The 18,444-nt window shown below is 54.9% G+C and overlaps 1 protein-coding gene across 1 annotated transcript in view; it reads left to right on the top strand.

Annotated features, from left to right (window-relative positions):
- The first annotated feature begins 2,506 nt into the window (after positions 1–2,506).
- NTN1 (netrin 1) overlaps positions 2,507–18,444 on the top strand; it is a 188,130-nt gene continuing 172,192 nt past the window's right edge. The window contains exon 1 of the mRNA XM_055306705.1: positions 2,507–2,680. The gene's annotated coding sequence lies outside the window, so the exon portion shown is untranslated. The remainder of the gene's footprint in view (positions 2,681–18,444) is intronic.

Here is an 18,444-nt window from a genome sequence, read left to right as displayed (position 1 = left end):
CTGAAAGAGTTACCCCCCCCCATGCCCTAAGCTTCATGAGGGCAGAGTCCTCATCTCCTTGTTCACTTCCGTATCCCCAGGACTTACCCCAGCAACTGACACACACTGTGCACTCAGAAAGTACTTTTGCTATAACATCTGTATTGAGATATAAGCCACAGACCAGATAATCCATGCGTTTAAAGTGCACAGTGGTTTTTAGTACAGTCACAGGGTGGGTGTACTCATCCTCACAGTGTTCACCAGCCACAGAAGAAAGCCTCTTCCCCTTAGCATTCACTTCCTGTAGCCCCCAACCACCACCCCCAGCCCTCACCGGCCACCAGTCCACTTCCTGTCTCGATGGAACTACGTATTCTGGACATTTCACAATAAATGGAAGCATTCAACTTGTGGCCTTTGGTAACCGGTTTCTTCCACTCAGCATAGCTTTCAAGGTTCATCTACTTTGTAGTATGTATTAGTATTTCATTCCTTCTTGCAGCTGAATAATATTACATTCTATGAATATGTACCTTTTTAAAAAAGATTTTAGTTGTTTTTTCATGAGACGCACACACAGAGAGGCAGAGACACAGGCAGAGGGAGAAGCAGGCTCCCTGTGGGGAGCCCGATGTGGGACTCGATCCCAGGACCCCAGGATCACTCCTCGAGCCAAAGGCAGATGCTCAACCACTGAGCCACCCAGGTGCCCCCTGAACATGCCACCTTTTAATTAATCTCCTCATCAGTTAATGGCACTTGGGTTGTGTATCCCTTTATTACAAATAATGGCTACTATAAACATTCATGTATGACCTTTTGCGTGGACTTACCTTTTCCTTTCTGTTGAATATATACCTAAGAGTGGAATTGCTGGGTCCTACAGCAACCATATGTTTAACCTTTGGATGGGTTGCCAGACTGTTTTCCCATGGCTGCTTTCCCGCCAGGAATGCATGAGAGTTCCAATTCCTTTGCATCTTTGCCAACACTTGTTATTACCTGTCTCTTTTAATGCATCCAGAAAGTGTTGTCCTATGGCAGCAGGATGGTTGCTTTCTCATCAGATGCTAACAGGCTCCCAGCCTGCTGGCGCTGGATGGGACCACAGCCATCACAATAATCCAGTTTGTTCCTTTTTTATAAGAGAAGTAATGCAAGTGAGGAGAGCAGAGACCAACGCAAGGTCAGTAACAGAACCTATGTTTGTTTGTTTGTTTTCTTTCAAGAAAGTGTAGAAAAATAGAGCCAGTGGCCAAAAAAAAAAAGGGGGGGGGGAGAAGAAAGGTCTGAGTGATGTAATTCTCTAAAACCTAGAAGTTCCTGGGATGCCTGGGTGGCTCAGTGGTTGAGTGTCTGCCTTTGGCTCAGGGTGTGACCTCGGGGTCCCCGGATCAAGTCCTGCATCCGGCTCCCCGCAGGGAGCCTGCTTCTCCTTCTGCCTGTGTCTCTGCCTCTCTCTGTGTGTCTCTCATGAATAAGTAAAATCTTTAAAAAATAAAATAAAATAAAACCAGGAGTTCCTGCAGCTATAAAAACCGGAAGACAATAGTTGTAAGGTAAGGGTGTAGTCACAAATAGTTAGGTCCAGGGATCCTCTAGGTGTGTTAGCCACAAAGCAAAGCACGCACGTTCTCTGGCTCCCCTGCTTAGTGAAACTACAGTGAGACACTCGGGAATGAGGAAGGTGTTGGCATAAATAGTAAACAGCAAAGCCAGAAAACCTGAGTTAATTATCAGTGCAGCTTGCAATCTCGATATAAACGTCAATTTTTTTTTTCTTTTTTTTTCTGGAAGGGAAGACCCATGATGGACAATTTGAATAGTGGCCCGGGGCGAGAGAACGGTGGCTTGCCCCTGCCAGCCGGCGTCCGGGCAGCCGCGGGGAGCACTGCGCCAGGTTCCCCGGTTCCCAGGTGCCGGCGGCGCGCGAACGCACCCGCTGCCCTGAACTCGGAGCAGCCTCCCGGGGAGCACAGGCTGGCTCGGGGCTCTCTCCAGGCCGACCCCTGCTTCTCGCCGGAGGAACTGGAGTTCCTTGCAGCTTCCCTCGGGTCCTCCTAAACTTTTCTGTGTCGGGAGTGTGAGTGACGCTTCCCCCGGGTTTAAGCGGCGACAGCTCTCCCTCTGTCTTCTCGCCCGGGGCTCGTCCGCGGCGAGCGGGGAGGCGTGTCAGCTCGCCATCTTGGATCGAGGGCGACAGGGCCCGGGGAGCACGGACCTCGGGCGCGTCCCGAGGCGAGGACAGCGGGGACGTGGCCGCGCTCCTTGGGCAAGACCTGCAGCCGCGTGCTCCCCGCCCCCGCCCGCGCCCGCGCCCCCGCCCGCGCCCGCGCCCGCGCCGCCCCCGGCCCCCGCCCCGAAATAGATTCCTCCGGCCCCAGGCGGTCCCACGCTAGAGGGGGCGGGATGCGTGGCTTCGTCTTGGGCGTCCGGGGGTCCCCGAGCTGCCCGCGTCGCGCCCTCCTGGGCTCCCCGCTCAGGGCGCGGAGGGCGAGCGCGCGGCCGGGGCTGCGCCCGGGGCGGGCCGGGAGCGGGGTGGCCGCGGGGGTGACGAGCCGCCCGGGCCCCGCCGGCCTGACACCACCTGGCGGAGTCTCGGGGAAGAGTCTTAAAGGCGCGCGCTCCCCCGCGCCCCTCGCACTCCAGCGGGAGCCGCCGCCAGCTCGCCTCCCTCTCCGGCCCGGCGCCTCGGGAGGTAAGTGCCGTCCGGGCGGCGGGAGGCCCTCGGGAGGCCCGCGGGAGCCGGCCCCGGGGTGGCGGCGGCGAGGGGGGCAGCAGGGGGGCGGCGGCGGCCCCGCGCCGCGGGAGCTCCCGCCGGGCTGCGGTCGGAGGGCGGCGCCCAAGTTTGCGGAGGCCGCGGAGGGCAGCCGGAGCGCAGCAGCGCCGGGACCGGGGCGTCCGGGGCCCGCGGGGCCTCGGGGCCCAGCACCCGCACCCACGCGCGGCGCACGGCCGAGCCTCCGCCCCGGCGCCCGGCGCACTGGGCGCGCTCCGCCCGCGGGCCCGGCGAGCCCCCGGGGCCCCGCGCCCTCCCCGCAGCCCGCCCGCCCCGCGGTCGCGCCGGGTCACGCCGGCAGGTCGCGCTCAGCCGCCGGCCAAGCCCGCGCGCCGCGCCCCGCGCCCCGCGCCCCGCGCCCCGCCCGGCCTCTCGGCGCGGCGCCCCTCTCGCCTTTCCCCAGCTCCAGCCGCTCGCTATTTTCACACCTCCCGGTGCCCCGGCCCCGGCGCCCGATTCAGTGCTTAGTAATTAATTTGGCGTTTCAGAATGGTCAGCGGGCTGGATAATGGGCGCATTCATCCCCCGGGCTAATCTGAACAGAGGTGGGAAGAAAGGCTTTCACAGACAGAAAATGCCATTCGCCGAGCGCTCAAAGGGGCTGTCACTCCCAGAATAAATCGCCGCCGCGCCCGCCGGCTCCTCTGGCCATTTCCATGCAGCCCCGGCCCGCGCCGCGGACCCGCCGGCCCGGCCTGGGTTCCCGGGAGTCCCTCCCTTCGAGGGCCTTCGACGGGAGAGTCGGGCGAGGGCGAGCCCCCGGCGGGGGTCCAGGGGGCTCGGGTGACGGCCGCGGGGGACAAAGGGCCGCGTTAGAGAATCAAATGCTAAACTAGCCGCGAGGCAGGAGCCGCCGATCCGAGGCGCGGACGTTGGAGCTGGGGCTTCGGGGGGCACCTGTCCCGAGCCCCGCGGTTGGCATGCGGGGAGGGCCGTGGCGCGCCCCAGGTCACGCCGCGAGCTTCTGGGACAGGTTCCCACCTGCAGATGGATCGGAGAAACGGGGCCCGCTCCTCGAATCCCGACCCTCGCCAGGCGTTTGATTGGGGGTCCCCCCGCCGTACCGGCTGCGTCTCCCCTGGGGGCTGGGGTGGGGGGTGGTGACCCCATGCCTTGCCGGCCTGCGGCTGCCCACTCCCGCCCGGACTCCAGCTAGCTGGGTCTGCCTCGGTGCATCAGCTGAGTTCCAGCCGCTTGATCCTCTGACCTCCTCTCCACCCGAGGTCGCCGCCAGCGCTGCGCGCAAACTGGTCTCGGAGCCCGGAATACCCGGGCCTTCAACCTGGCGGCGCCCCCTGCCCTCCGGCCAAGCGGGATCGTGCATGGCAGCCGCAGCCCTGACCCGGAGGACCCGGCACCGACAGCGCCCCCAGCCCGGCTGCCGAGTCTCCGGGTGGGCAGGGCTGGCTTGGCTCTCTCCAAGGTGGAGCTCCCGGCTCTTTGATTTTCCTGCTGCTGGGGCTCACCGTGCGCCCACGTCGAGGGGCACATTTGGCTCTGGGCCCTTCCGCCCAGGGAGACCCTGCCATCAAGGGAAAAGAAGCTGTGGCCCTGAGATCCAACCTCAGCTGGGTTCAGAGGCCAGAATGAGAAGGAAAGACCGCTGGGGGGAAGAGGTCTTTCTGGGATCCCCGATGGGTGTCCCAGGGTGGATAGGGGATGGGATCCTATGCCTCTCACCAGCTTCTGGGTGGAAGTCACTCCTCCCTTCTGTGACTCAGTTTCCTTGTCTGCAAAACAAAGATGAAATCGCTTTTGGCTTCAAGGGCGGACCCTCACACCACTCACACCCTCAACTGGCCAGTGCTGCCGCACACTCCTCTGGCATCTCTTCAAGTCTTCCATCGATACCTCTCCTGGGAGCTTCAGTGACTCCATTAAATTTTTCTCAGGCTGCTTCTGCCCACCCTTGCTGCTTCTGGGTTCTAGAACCCAGCTGTCCTTGAAACTACACCATCTGAAAGCCGGAAGGGATTTTGCAGAGTCTGCCCCCCACCCCCACCCCCACCCCCACTGAGCAGATGGTGATAGAAAGTCCTGGAGTGGTTTGCTGGGGTCACCCAGCTAGAGGATTTCTCAGACTCTGGAATCAGCTCTGGGCCCTACCCACCCCACCCCACCCCCCACCCCCATTCCCACTCCCCACCCCCATCCCCACTCCCCAGAGAGAGAGCTTCCCTAGGCCTGGGGAGGGGCCCAGAAGTCTGCATTTTAAACAAGTTTCCCAAAGCATTTTGATGCAGGTGGCATAGGGGCTATATTTAGGGAGATAGTTTAGGAAACTGGGCTCTGTCCCTAGCTGCCCCTCCTCTCCCAGGACCATGGCCCTGCTCCCTCTCTGTGCCTCCCATGGGAGGGAGGCCTGAAGTGAAGGGTGGGAAGGGGCCCTACTTCTAGAAGATTCCTGGGGGATCCCTTGAATGTGCAGCCTGAGAAGGAAAAGCTGTAGGGTGAGCTGAACACCCCACCAGATGAGGAGGGTCTGAGTGGGCTGGACATTGAACTGCCCCCCAAACTGAAAGGCCTTTTCTTACCAACACACTTTCACAGCTGGACCTAGCACAGGGCCCACACACAGTACAAATGTGCCCAGAGCCCCCCCCTTAGCAAGGCAAACCCCTGCCCACACCAGGGACAGAGCAGCCCACCCGCCATAGGGGATCCGTGCCAGCAATAACCCAGGTGTGAGCTGTGGCCCAGAACTCCCAACACCTGCCCCTTCACCAGGCTGGGGCTCAGAGGAGAGGAGGTGTGAGGGGGGCAGGGGGAAGGTCTGGAAGAGTAGAAGAAGGTGGGTGGTGGGGGAGAGAAGCTGTTAAAAATGGGGTGGGTGGTGGGGAGAAGAGGGGACGAGTCCCTATTTATGTAAGCCGTTTGTAGCTGTGGATTGTAAAACTGGGCAGGATCCTCTGGAGTAATTCATAGTGTTTGGACAAGACAAACATTGTTCTGCTTTAAACAAACCTCCAGAAAGGTCAGCCTGGTTCATCCCTTTGCTGTGACTCGCTGAGACTATCCAGATGATGAGAAAATCAGATCTTAGCTGAGGGGGCCCAGGCAAGAGGCAGCTGTCTCCTGAGTCTCTTGGACCCACGGTGAGGGCACCCAGCCCAGTGAGGGTCCTTTGCTCCCGTTGAAAAGGGCTGATTCTCCTTCCGGAGCCAGGAGACGTAGTATGTGCGTGCGTGTGTGTGTGTGTGTGTGTGGGTGTGTGTGTATCACAGATTATGAAATTTTGATACTACCAAGGATCATCCAAGTTCTAGAGCAAGGCCAACATGACCTGTAATGCGAGTCTTCTTTACTCGAGTAAGGGATTCATGGGAAACAAATGTTCTCAGATGCAGAATTGAATTAGACCTGCTAGCCTCAGGCCCAGACATGCTTCTGGACACCAAGAAGTCCCTGTTCCTTACCTGCGGATGCTCTGGCTGGGCCCCTTGATGTTTCATTTGGCAAACATTCCTTGAGTGCCTACAAGGGCCAAATGGGCTAGGCGTTGGGCACACCGCAGTGAGCAAGAGACGTCACACCCAGTTGTGGGTCTGGGTCCGGCCTCTCCTCTCCGTCCCTGAGTTCCCTAGGAAGAGGCACTTCTCACACTTTCACCTGCAGCCGCTCCACCACCACCGTGGCCACCAGAAGCCCCCTCTACCTCGGCTAAGATCCAGCAGACCACCTCCCTAGACCAGCCTGACAGCAGGTACAGGGTTCCAGAATGTGTGAGCTGTCGTTATGATTGTCACGATGACTGTGATGGTGACGGAGATTGTGGCTGGGATCGTGATTCTAGACTACACGGGAGGGACCTACCCAACCCCAAGCTGCAGTGGATGGTTTTACTGATACTTACCATGCACGCTCACTGACTTATTAGTAATTAGTAAAGCATTATTATTATTATTATTCAAATATTTTATTTATTTATTCATGAGAGACACACTGAGAGGGGGCAGAGACATAGGCAGAGGGAGAAGCAGGCTCCCTGTGAGGAGCCTGATTTGGGACTGGATCCCAGGACCCCGGGGTCACACCCTGAGCCGAAGGCAGATGCTCAACCACTGAGCCACCCAGGTGCCCCTAATAAGTAAAGTATTATTAACACAAAGTCCAATCTTTTGCAGCGCTAATGTCACTGTCCCTGATCTGATCCTCAGTGGTCCAGGGCAGTTTGTCATCTGCTGGGGGAGAGGGGGGGCTCCCGTGGGAATCATGGTGATGGTCACTGTACTGGGTTCTTTATAAAAAGCATATTTGTTTAGGGCTTTGGACACCCCCAGGTCTCTTGCCTCTGCTTTTTGGCTTGGGACTCCTGATTTCTATGAAAGAGATGGAAGGCAGGGAGGAAGGGAGGAAGGGAGGGAGGAAGGGAGCGGGGGAGGCAGAAAGGACACATAATGTTACCAGCTACATTTTTCAGGAGAGGGGACAGCTGTCCAGAGAGGTGAAGTGACGTGACTTGCCCACCGTCTTCATTGGTTCAGGCTGCTGTAAGAGAACACCACCGGCTGGGTGGCTTGAGTGACAACACGTACTTAGTTCTCACGATTTGGAAGCCAAGGAGTCCCAGACCGAGGTGTTGGGCCAATTAGGCTCCTGGCTTAGGCTCTCTTCTTGGTCTGTAGATGACAGCCTCCTTGCTGGGTCCTCACATGGTCAGGGAGCGATCGTGTCACTCATCAGGGCGCTAATTCCATCACAACAGGACTCCACCTTCAGGACCTGACTACCCCGAATGGCCCTGCCTCCGAATACTATGCCACTGGGGATGAGGGCTTCCAGATGTGAATTTGGAAGGTACACACCATAGCATCCATTGTCACAGAGGTGTAGATAGAGACCCGGGGCGGGGGGTGTATGTGACTGGAGCTGCCCCGCTGACCACTTAAGGGGCTCCCTCCAAGCAGGGCCAGGAAGCTGGGTGCCCCGAGAGACCCCACAGACCCTATGCTCAGCCAGAGACTAAGAGGTTGCTCTGTAGGGTAGGTCATGTCCATGCAGCCTTGTGTCTACTTTCTGGTGTTGTTCCAGGGGCCGGCATGGTGGCTACTCCTTCCTTGACGGCAGCATCGGTGAGAGACAGGTCCCCTCCTTTCCCCTAATCCTACTTTATTATTTTTTAAAAGATTTTATTTGTTTATTTGAGAGACACAGAGAGAGGGAGAGGGAGCGCAAGCAGGAGGGGAGCGGCAGAGGGAAAAGCAGATGCCCCGCTGAGCAGGGAGCCCCATGCGGGACTCGATCCCAGGACCCCAACATCATGACCTGAGCTGAAGGCAGACACTTCACTGACTGAGCCCCCCAGGTGCCCCCCTACTTCCCTATAACACCTTGTTATAGTTGAATCATCTGTGTACTTAACTAATCTGAATCAGTGGCCTGTGTCTGTTTCCATCCTGTACCACCTCTTAGAACTGAGCCCCCTAAACTCTCTCCCCAAGTGACACGTAGACCAGGAATACTGACATTCGGGGGGGAATAAGCTCTTCCACATAGCTGTTTTTTGCAAAAAACAGAAGCTTACTCCCTCATACAGAGAGACTTTTTATGCAGTCATCTGTCACGAAAAACATTTTGCCATCAGAATCACGATTTTGTGTTTTCCACCTAAGTGAGCAGGACCGAATATAGCAGGTTCCCCCCCACAGGTGACCCACCACCTACTTCGATGACTCAACAGCCGTAGTTAGGAGCTCAGCTCCTGGGCAATTCTCTCAGCCTCCAACGCCTCAGCTTCCTCAATTGTAAACGGGGGAAGCAATAGATGGACATTCTAGAAGGACTACTACTATTCTCTTCCAACCCCTGTGGGCTCCAATTCAGGGGACCCTTCGGGAATTTGGGTGGGATGGTGTCCCTCAGTGGTGCCTGGCAGAGATTCCACCGTCAGCTGTGACGTCACTGAGGAACAACACCCAGGGGCCTCCCAATCTGTGGTTCCAGAACAGAGGACGCTGACCTCAGCTGACAAGCGCTTCGAAGGGAAAACCTTTCGGCTTCCCTGTGGACTGGAGTCCCCTCCCCTGATGGCGTGGCTCCTCTTCTCTTAAATGCTCAGGACACGAATGACCTCCTTCTGGACTGGGTCCTAAATCATAAAGGGGTTGCAATCCTGATTTCCAGGAAAGGGGGCTTGTGACACCTCAACACAAGCAGCAAGCTCTCAGCAAGCGTACACGCAAGACGCTCTGCTCAGCATCACGGGAGGGAAGAAACGGGGAGAGGTGGTCCCCACTCCCAGGAAGGAGACCCAGAGCGAGACGCCAGGAACGTTTCAGGACCCGAGCATTAGGGGTCCCTTCTTTGCTCCTTCCACGTACCCCCAAGGTCACCTCTTGAGAGTTCAAGGGGACCCTCCTAACTCCAGCTGCTCTAGGATTTGCCAGAAGTTGAAAGTCAGCATCACTGGACTGAAGTCGAGGGTTCTTCTCTTTCCAGAGGCTCCAGAGGAGGATTGGTTCCTGGTCTTTTGAAGCTTCTGGTGGCTTCTGGTGGCTGCTGGTGTTCTTGGCTTGTGGCTGCATCATTGTGATTTCTGCCTGTGTCTCCACATGGCCTCCTTGTCCTCTATCCTGTCAGCTCTCCCTCTGCCTCTCTCTCAGAAGGACACTTGGCATGGCACGTAGGGTGCACCCTGATGATCCACAGCGATCTTCCCATCTCGTGGTCTCCAACCAAAGACTTTGTTTCGCCATCTAAGGCCACTTTCGTAGGTTCCAGGTATGAAGACATCGATATCTTCTTGGTGGAGGGGGAACCGCATTTTTCCGCCTGCCACAGCTGGTCACCACCCCCAGTGGCCCATAATTCTGTGGCTTTTAATTGCCTGATTGCCATGAATTTGTAGTGTGTTCCTGTTCTGTGTCTGGCAGTGCGTGCAATACTGGGGATTCAGAGGGAGAAGACACAATTCCTCCCAGAGAAGCTCATGGATTAGTCAGGGCAACACTGTGGTGTTAAGAGCTATGGGAGGGGGGCTGGGGTGGCTCAGTCGGTTGGGCGTCTACTTTCGGCTTGGGTCATGGTCTCAGGGTCCTGGGATCGAGCCTCGTGTCAGGCTCCCTGCTCAGCGGGGAGCCTGCTTCTCCCTCTCCCTCTGCCCCTCACCCCTGCTACTGCTCTCACATGCTCTCCTCTCTCAAATAAATAATAGATAAAAATCTAAAAAAAAAAAAGAGGTATGGGAAAAGCAACCCCTGGATGAACCCCGAAATGTTCAAATTCCTTATCACAGTCTGCAAGACTGTGTGCACCCTCACCTGCACTCAGCTCTCTGACCTCACCTCCTACCACTCCCCATCTCACTCCCCAAGCCCCCACCAAGCTGGCCTCCTCTCTGGTCCTTAGCAGGTCAAGGCGTGCCTCAGGACTTTTGCACTGGCTGTCTTCCCTGCCAGAAATGCATGTTTTTCCTCCCTGCCAAGCCCCCATACCCCCACAGCTCCCTTCCTCGCTTAACTCTGCTCTACTGGATCCTTCTTAGAGAGGCAACCCCTAACACCCACCCCAGTACCTTGTCTAAAATGCGCCTTCCTTCCTGGCATGCCCCCTCCCCTCCTCTGCTTTATTTATGTTCCTGGCACTTACCACAGTCAAGTGACTCTGATCCGGGCCATCTCCAACTCCACAGGTGTTTTGAGACGTGATGACTAGAACTTCCCAGAGGATCCTAGACATAAATGCATCCTGTTTCATTTCCAATTCTCTTTCTGAGAATTCATTTAGCAGTTTTCTTTGCGTGTTGCTGGTTTGGGGGGAGGTCGGGGAAGGTGCTTGGCGGCACATCAGGCTAAATTTCAAGTAGATCAGAATGGGGTGGGGAAGTGGAAGCTCTTCTGGGGGGAATGTATGAATGTGAGGAGCCATTTTTCAGTGGTGAGAATGTGTGTGTGTGTGTGTGTGTGTGTATGTGTGTGTAGAGGGGTACCTACTGGCATTTAACGGGGCCGGGGGCAGGGATGCTAAATGTCCTGTGGTGGCATTGGACTGTTCTGCCCAGGGAAGGCTTTTCTGGCCCTAAATGTGAGCAGCACCTCTTTGGAGAGATGATCTTCAGGAAACAGCCTGTATTCGGGTCTTCGAATAGCATTTTTCAGTTGAAACTGAAAACCTGGGGCACCTGGGTGGCTCCGTGGTTGAGCATCTGCCTTCGGCTCAGGGTGTGATCCTGGGGTCCTGGGATCAAATCCTGCAGGGAGCCTGCTTCTCCCTCTGCCTGTGACTCTCACAAATAAATAAATAAGTCTTAAGAAGAAAGAAAGAAACTGAAAACTTTTAACCCTCTAATAGTTTTTCAGGCTATTTGTCCCCAAATACATCACCTTCTGCTAACACTGACTGTGTCCCCATGTCCCCAGGCCATGTATGCTATCTCTTGAGATGGTCCCTCTCACCCCCTTTCTCTGGGTGTCACTTCAGTGTCACCTCTGCACTTTGAGGTCTCCCTGAGAGGACGCCCTCCTTCAGGGCGCCTGTCAGCATTGAATGAGCTGAACCCCAACTCTGGGCTCAGAGCCCCTATACTCCCCCCACTACTTTCTCCACCCAGAGGGCCATCCCTTTTTGTGAACTCTGTTTCCATCCATGACAAAACTTCCCCCTCACAGTGAAGCATTTTCTGTAGTTTAATAGCGTTCAGGGTGGGACCTTGTCAAAAGGTTTTTGCAAATGAAAATAAATTACATCGGGTGGCCGGTTCCCCTGATCCACAAGAATTTTTCACTCCTTCAAAGAGCTCTGGTGGATTAAAGGATTTGGTGGATTTGGGGTTTGTATGGGCTTCTGTGCCCAAGTCCTGAATCCTCTGCCAAGAAGCCGGCAACAAGGGAGGCCCAAGCTAAGGATGAGGACCATCCCAACACTGTGGACCTAAGTGGGTAAATCTCCAGAAACCCTCCACACCCTACAGCCCTGTGCTTCCATGCTCCGAGTCCTTTCCCCAAACAGCCCCATCTCCTGAAATCCTGCCAAGGGAATGGGATCACCTTGAGCAATCCTCCCTGAGGCCTATTGGGTGAGCTGGCAGTCTGGAAATGAGGGGATGCCCCTAATTCCTCCAGAGTGAGGGACCTGGGAACCAGATCTGGAGATTTTGAGAATAAAACCCCAAAGTAAAAAAAAAAAAAAAAAAAAAAAAAAAAAAGACAAAACTAAAAAACCCTAAACTATCATCTATGGGGCCGGCTTCTTTCCTTTCACGCCCATCTTTTCATTCAGTCTCACAAGCCTATACAGTAAGTGTGATAATCCCCATCTCAGCCCTCGAGGGGCAAAGTCACTTGCTCAAGGTCACACAAGGTCAGCTCAAGGTGACTTGGAATCATGCTTTGTCTGCATCAAGTTCTTCCTGTTTCTGAGAGAGACACTATCAAAACAGGCCACCCTGACTCTTGCGGGGAGGCCAGATGTCAGCATTCGATTCCAGAATCTTCCATTCCTCTGCTGAGACAGTGTCCAGCCTGTGCTGGGAGCCCTGGGGACCAAAAGGTTTCACGTCTGTCCTTGTAAGTGAACCAGATGCACTCAGAAGCTCAGCAGAGGCAAATCTTAGCTCATACTCATACTGCAGGTAGATGCCTGCATCCGTTTCCAGAATCTTCCATTCCTCTGCTGAGACAGTGTCCAGCCTGTCAAACCGCAGGTAGACCTGTGTCCCCCTTCCCCTGTCCAGCCGTGGTGGAGGCCCATTGGTGTCAAAAGCTTAGCATCAGCCAAGTCTGTCCTGCCCATGAGTGGTGACCGAGAGACACCCCATCGTTCGTTCGAATCCCTGCTCCTCTGCTCCTCCCGTGATGCGATCTTCAGCACATCACTTCTCTAGGCTCAGTTTCCTCCTCCCTAAAGAGATGATCGGACACCTATTCTGTCAGGTGTTAAGGAGTATTCTGAGTTAATGATTGTTGGAATGCTTGGAAGATGGCTTAGCACACAGTAAGAATCAAATAAATGCTTGATTTAGAAAGTAGGACCCTCAGTCGCGCCCAGGATGGAGGCCCTGGGTCATCTCATTTCTCCTGAGCCCTTCCTCTCACACGATTAGCTTGTGCCCTCGGGGGGCCTTGCCTTCCCCTGAGTCCACCCTGTGTTCACAGAGTGCTCCCCGCAACACGGCCCTCACCCACACCACAGGCCTCTCTTCTTCCATGGGACTCCTGTCCCAACCACACCATCCCATGCCCAGGATGGGGGCCCACCGTCCTCCTCACCCCCAAATCTCCTTCCATCTACATCACAGAAACACTATCCTACCCCTTGAAGACCTTCCACATCTCCGCCTCCGAATCCCTACCCCACACCCCACAACCTAGGTCACTCCACTCTTTCTTCGGAGACACCAGCCCCTGGTTGGGCCTTCATCTCTGCCCCAAGTCCTGAGGCTGGTTCTGTGTGCCTTTTGAGACCCAGGTGGACGGCCCACCCAGCACCTGGATCTCCTCAGGTCCAGTCACCTTGATGTCTGCCTCCCAGCAGGAAGTTTCCTCCTGTCCTCAGTAAGCCTCATCATCACCCCGAGCTGCTCCACCTCTGGAATCCTCCCTTCTGATGCCAGTTTGAAAGCACGATCTCCTTGGCTACTCACCACACCTCTTCCATCTTCCCGAATCTTCGAGATCGATAGAACTTTCAGTCCGATAGAACTTCCCATGATTATTGAAATGGTCTCTATTGCTTCTGTCCGAAGGAGAGTTAGCTGAGGAACCTTTAGCTCTATTTCATTTTAATTCATTCAGGCCAAAATGGAACTAGCTGCCTGTGGTCACGGGCTACGGTACTGGACAGCACAGTTCTAGAAACCTGGGCTCTGTTTCCTGTTCTCTCCATGTCTTGCCTTCGTGTCTTCTCCCTTTAGCTTTGCTTCCATCGTCCATCCCAGCAGTCATCCTCTTCTTCTGCCCGACTTCCTGGAAGAAACCTGCAATTCTAGATTAATCCAGCAGTTCTTTCTCTAGATCTACACAGGGGCTACTGAGCACTGCTGGCTGGTGGTGGGCCTATGACTTTGACTTTTGGGGCTTTCTTTCTCATAGATGGTCTCCAACCTCATCAGGACCTTGAGTTCTGGCCAAAAAGTGTCAGCTTCTCCTCTGTGATGACCTGATTGAGCTTTCCCTTACCCTCCAACCTCTAATGCTCCTACCTGCTCCCTTGTTGTCAGTAGATCCTGACATTTCTTGTTCCACTGAGACAAGAGACACTTTGGCATCTGACCGCCAATTCTAGAAGATTAGTTCTTTTTTTATTATTAGATTTTTTTATTTATTCATGAAAGACGGAGAGAGGCAGAGACACAGGTGGAGGGAGAAGCAGTCTCCCTGCGGGAGCCCAATGTGGGACCCAATCCCAGGACTCCAGGGTCCCACCCTGAGCCGAAGGCAGATGCTCCACCGCTGAGCCACCCAGCTGTCCCTACGAGGTTGTCTGTTGTCATCCTCTCTCTTTCCACCCCCTCCTAGCACGCTATCTCTTCCCTACCACTTGTTTCCACCCTTCGTGAACATTGTCTCCACTTGCTGTTGCCACTTTAGTGACCTGTGGCCGTCTGGCTTCTGTCCCCACAGCTCACCAAGGTCACCGATGACTTCCTTGTAGTTCAAATCCAAAGGACTTGTTTCAGATCTTATCTTGACCTTGAAAGGCATGTGACACCGCTCATCAACCCCTCCTTCCCCGAAACTTCCCTGTTGGCTTCTAAGGCACCTGAGCCTTCCGGCTTTCCTCTGTCTCCTCCTCTGACTGCTTCCTAACTTTTCTTGAAAGGGCCACTTTCTCCTCCTTCTAGAGTGATCCTCGGGCTTCCCAGGTAGGGCCGGGCGCCAAGAATGGCGGTTCCCCCTCCCAACACATTGCTTGCAGGAACACCTGGGAATTTGCTTTCTCATCCAAGACCTGCACCATTGTGTTTTGAACTCCTGTTTGTGCCATGGATCCTGCTGCTCGAGCCTGACATGCCTTTTCGGGTGTGTATTTATAACCCCCACTTTGAGAAGCTCTCACAACACTTGGACATCTGTTTTTTTCATTTGTCCCCTCAGAGGGCAGTATGCTTTAGGCAGGGACACTGACAAATTAGAGGGCACTGGGAGAGGCTGCAGAGGGGCCAGAAAACCGTCCTGGGAGAACTCATGGAAATAACTGGAAATATTTCTGCCTAACAGATAAAGCTGAAGGATGGATGATAGAAGGCTGATTGCAAAGCTTGGACGAGGCAGAGCCTTGGGCTGCTGTGGGGGCTGCAATTGCATGAACTGTTTTGGTGGCAAGGAGGTGGGTTTTGAATGGAGGCAGACAAGTTCTACGGTGTTCCAGAATGTTCCAGACCCCCGAGGTACAAGGTGACAGTCCTGCCCACTGGGAACTACTAAAGAAGATATGCTTAGACCTAAGTGACCACAATAAAAGTGCAAAGTGTCCCCTCTCCCACCCCCAAGCCCCTGGCCTCAGCTCGGCTGGCAGCACAGAGTATCTGCTTTCTAGTTCCAAACCTGCTGCCACGCAAGATCCACCAAAAGCTCTGCAGACAGAGGCGCCTGGCTGGCTCCACAGGTAGAGTGTGCAACTCCTGATCCGGGGGTCATGAGTTTGAGCCCTGCGTTCGGCATAGAGATTACTTAAAACAAAACAAAACAAAACAAAACAAAACCAAAACACCATCTCTGCAGACCGAAACAACATAGCAGGGGGAGGGCTTGGAATGCACGCTGCAAGCCAGTTGAGTAGGTACCCCAAAACAGACCCAAGGTGGGTGGGCAGGGGCACCCTGATTGGTCTCTTTCAGACCTGTCCTGGCCAGACTGTCTTTCCCTGACTTGTGGTTTGGTGTGATGCCACCAGCTTCTATGGTGGGCCATCACACAGAAACCAGCCCACGGAGCTCGCTGCTGTCACTGCCATGGGGATGTTGAGGTGCCACACGCTGTGTCCCCTTTATCCACCCCGCCCCCACCCCAGAGAGATTCCTGTCTGATTTGAGTACCAAGAATAGTTGTAATTCTCTTGAGTAATAGGTCTGTCTGTTTTTATCTCACGGACACTGGAAATCCTGTAACTGGCATGGTCTCCTTTTCATTCTGGCTGCAGGAAAGCTGAGGAATAAATCTGTGGTCTCCCCATAGGAGGTGAATAGGGCATCCCAGGAGGCATTTTTGCTTTCTTCTCATTTCCACTCCTCCTGGGTTTTCTTTTCTCTCCTAGCTCTCCTTCTTATTCTACGATATAAAACTGAGAACGCCCAAGCAAAAATCAATAAAAATCACCTGTAACCTCATGATACAGGAATGACCACAATGAACCATGTTGTCTTTTTCTTAAAGACATACTTAAAAAAAAATAAATAAAAATGAGCTTACATTGTGCATAGTGTTTCTGGGGGGCATACTGTTTTATTTATTCCCGCCCCCCTTTGCAACATCTCATGAACATCTTCCTATGTACTTAAATGCTTTTCTTTAAATTATTTTATTTTTAAAAATTTTTAAATTTTTTTTTATTTATGATAGTCATACAGAGAGAGAGAGAGAGAGAGGGGCAGAGACATAGACAGAGGAAGAAGCAGGCTCCATGCACCGGGAGCCTGACGTGGGATTCGATCCCGGGTCTCCAGGATCGGGCTCTGGGCCAAAGGCAGGCGCCAAACCGCTGCGCCACCCAGAGATCCCTTAAAAATTTTTAAAAAAGATTTTATTTCTCTATCTGAGAGAGAGAGGGAGGGAGAGCACAAAGGGATAGGCAGAGGGAGAAGCATGCTCCTGGCTGAGCAGGGAGCTCCATGCAGAGCCTGATCTAGGACCCTGAGATTATTACCCAAGCGGAAGGGAGATGCTTAACTGACTGAGTCACCCAGGTGTCCCTAAATTATTTTAAATAGCTATGAAGAGGGATCCCTGGGTGGCTACTGTCTTCCTATGTGCTAACTCATTTGATGCTCACAACCCTCTGAGATAGATTTTATTGTCCCCTTTTTACAAATGAGAAAAGCAAAGCACAGAGAGATGCAAAACTTGCCAAGCCCACAGTTTGGCTTCAAAGTATTACTCCTCACTGCTATGCCCTCGACATGGGACTCAGATCTCACAGCTCACAAGAGTTAAACTTTTGCTCTGTGTCCTCTCACCTCACTGTCTAATTTATATTATTTTGCCATGTTTTCAGTACCCTCCTAAATCACTGATAATCCTCTCTGCCACAAGGCAGAAATAAAGTGTAGGGAGTGGTAAGTGGCAGGAGAAGGCAAAGCTAAAATTTGCCCTAGGGCAGAGGATGAATCTGGGCCCTCTTTCCTTTTTCCTGCAAGGGAACGCATTTATTTCCCTGGGCTGTGGTGAACTCCCATCCTTGGAAGAGCTGGCTTGGGTGGCTCTCTCTCAGGGAGTCTGGGGAAGTTGGTTTTCCAAGGAGACTGAGCTGGGCCAAAGGAGCCCTGAGGCCCCTTCTTAGATTCTCACAGTTTTTTAGAGTGCCAATAAGACAAAATGAGACACTTGATGGAGATAATGCAGCCAGTCAGCTGTTGGGCCAGAACCAGAACCCTGGGCTTTCACTCTGGATTTATTACTAGATCACTCATCTAAAAGTAAGAAACTAACAGGGATTGAGTTTCAAACTCTCAGCCCAGTGGATTCTCCCTCAGAGGGCTTTTGGCTGTGGTGCAGGATAGTCAAAGGACACTGTCACTGTCCTCTGTCCTTCAGTTAAGGTGGCAGAGAATGAGGCAAGACAGAGAAGCTGGGTGGCCCCAAGGATGCCCCCTGAGACTATAATTGGATGGGATTATGATCCACTTGTCAAGGAGGCCAGGAAAGATCCCCGGTTTCTATGCCGGGATCTGCTCGCTGTTTACTAGCTGGGAGATGCTGGGCAAGCTTCTGGACCTCAGTTTCTTCATCTGCGAAATGGAGCGAAGACCTACCTTTGCAAAGCTGTAGTGAGGCTCTCGTGACATAGTGCAGGGCAGAACACCCTTGAAAACACAAGCCCGACTCGGGGGACCTGGGGGGGGGGCGGCTGGGCTGCTGCTCCTCCTCCCCCAGCCTGAGGCTCGCAGACCTGTCTGGAAGGGTCGTGGGCCCGTGCCCAAGGGGCCGTCCGGCTGCTTGCCCATCGCCAGCCTCCAGCCCACCGCAGCGTCCCCGGGCACGGGCACGCAAGGAGCCGCGTTCCCAGTTGGCAGGCCGACCGCAGAATGACAATCGGGGTGGGGACAGGGGGGCGGCCCCTCCTCGCCCGCCCCGGGGGCGGGGGGCTTCAGGAAGAAGGGGTGAGCAGGCCGAGGTTTCCCCCCGCCCCTCCCTCCCCGGTCCTCTTCTTCCTCCCGATTCCCGGCTGCCCGCCCACGGGGGCACAGCCCTGCGCGCGGTGCCACCGGGGCCATCAGGCCGGGTTGGAGGAAGGCCCGACCTCGGCGCAGCAAAGAAAACAAACACAGATGTGTTTGGCTGGGACCCGGAGGGAGCACGTCGTCCCCTCCCCTCTCCTCCCCCCCCCGCCCCGCCGCCCGCGGGCTCCCCCGGGCGTGGGGCCGGCGGAAACCTGCCGGGCTCCCAGGGCGGCGCGGGGCCCGGGGCCCGGGGCGCGGCTGACAGCCCGCGGCCCGCCCCTCCTCCCCGCGTGGGGTGCTCGCCGGGCCCAGCCCCCCCCGTCCGGGGTTTCCCCGGGCGCTCGCCTCGCTTGCTCTTTGTCTGCGCCGC

The sequence above is a fragment of the Nyctereutes procyonoides genome, unplaced genomic scaffold (genome assembly GCF_905146905.1).
Source record: "Nyctereutes procyonoides isolate TBG_1078 unplaced genomic scaffold, NYPRO_anot_genome, whole genome shotgun sequence".
Lineage (NCBI taxonomy): Eukaryota > Metazoa > Chordata > Mammalia > Carnivora > Canidae > Nyctereutes > Nyctereutes procyonoides.
This window is presented reverse-complemented; position numbering and strand designations above follow the sequence as displayed.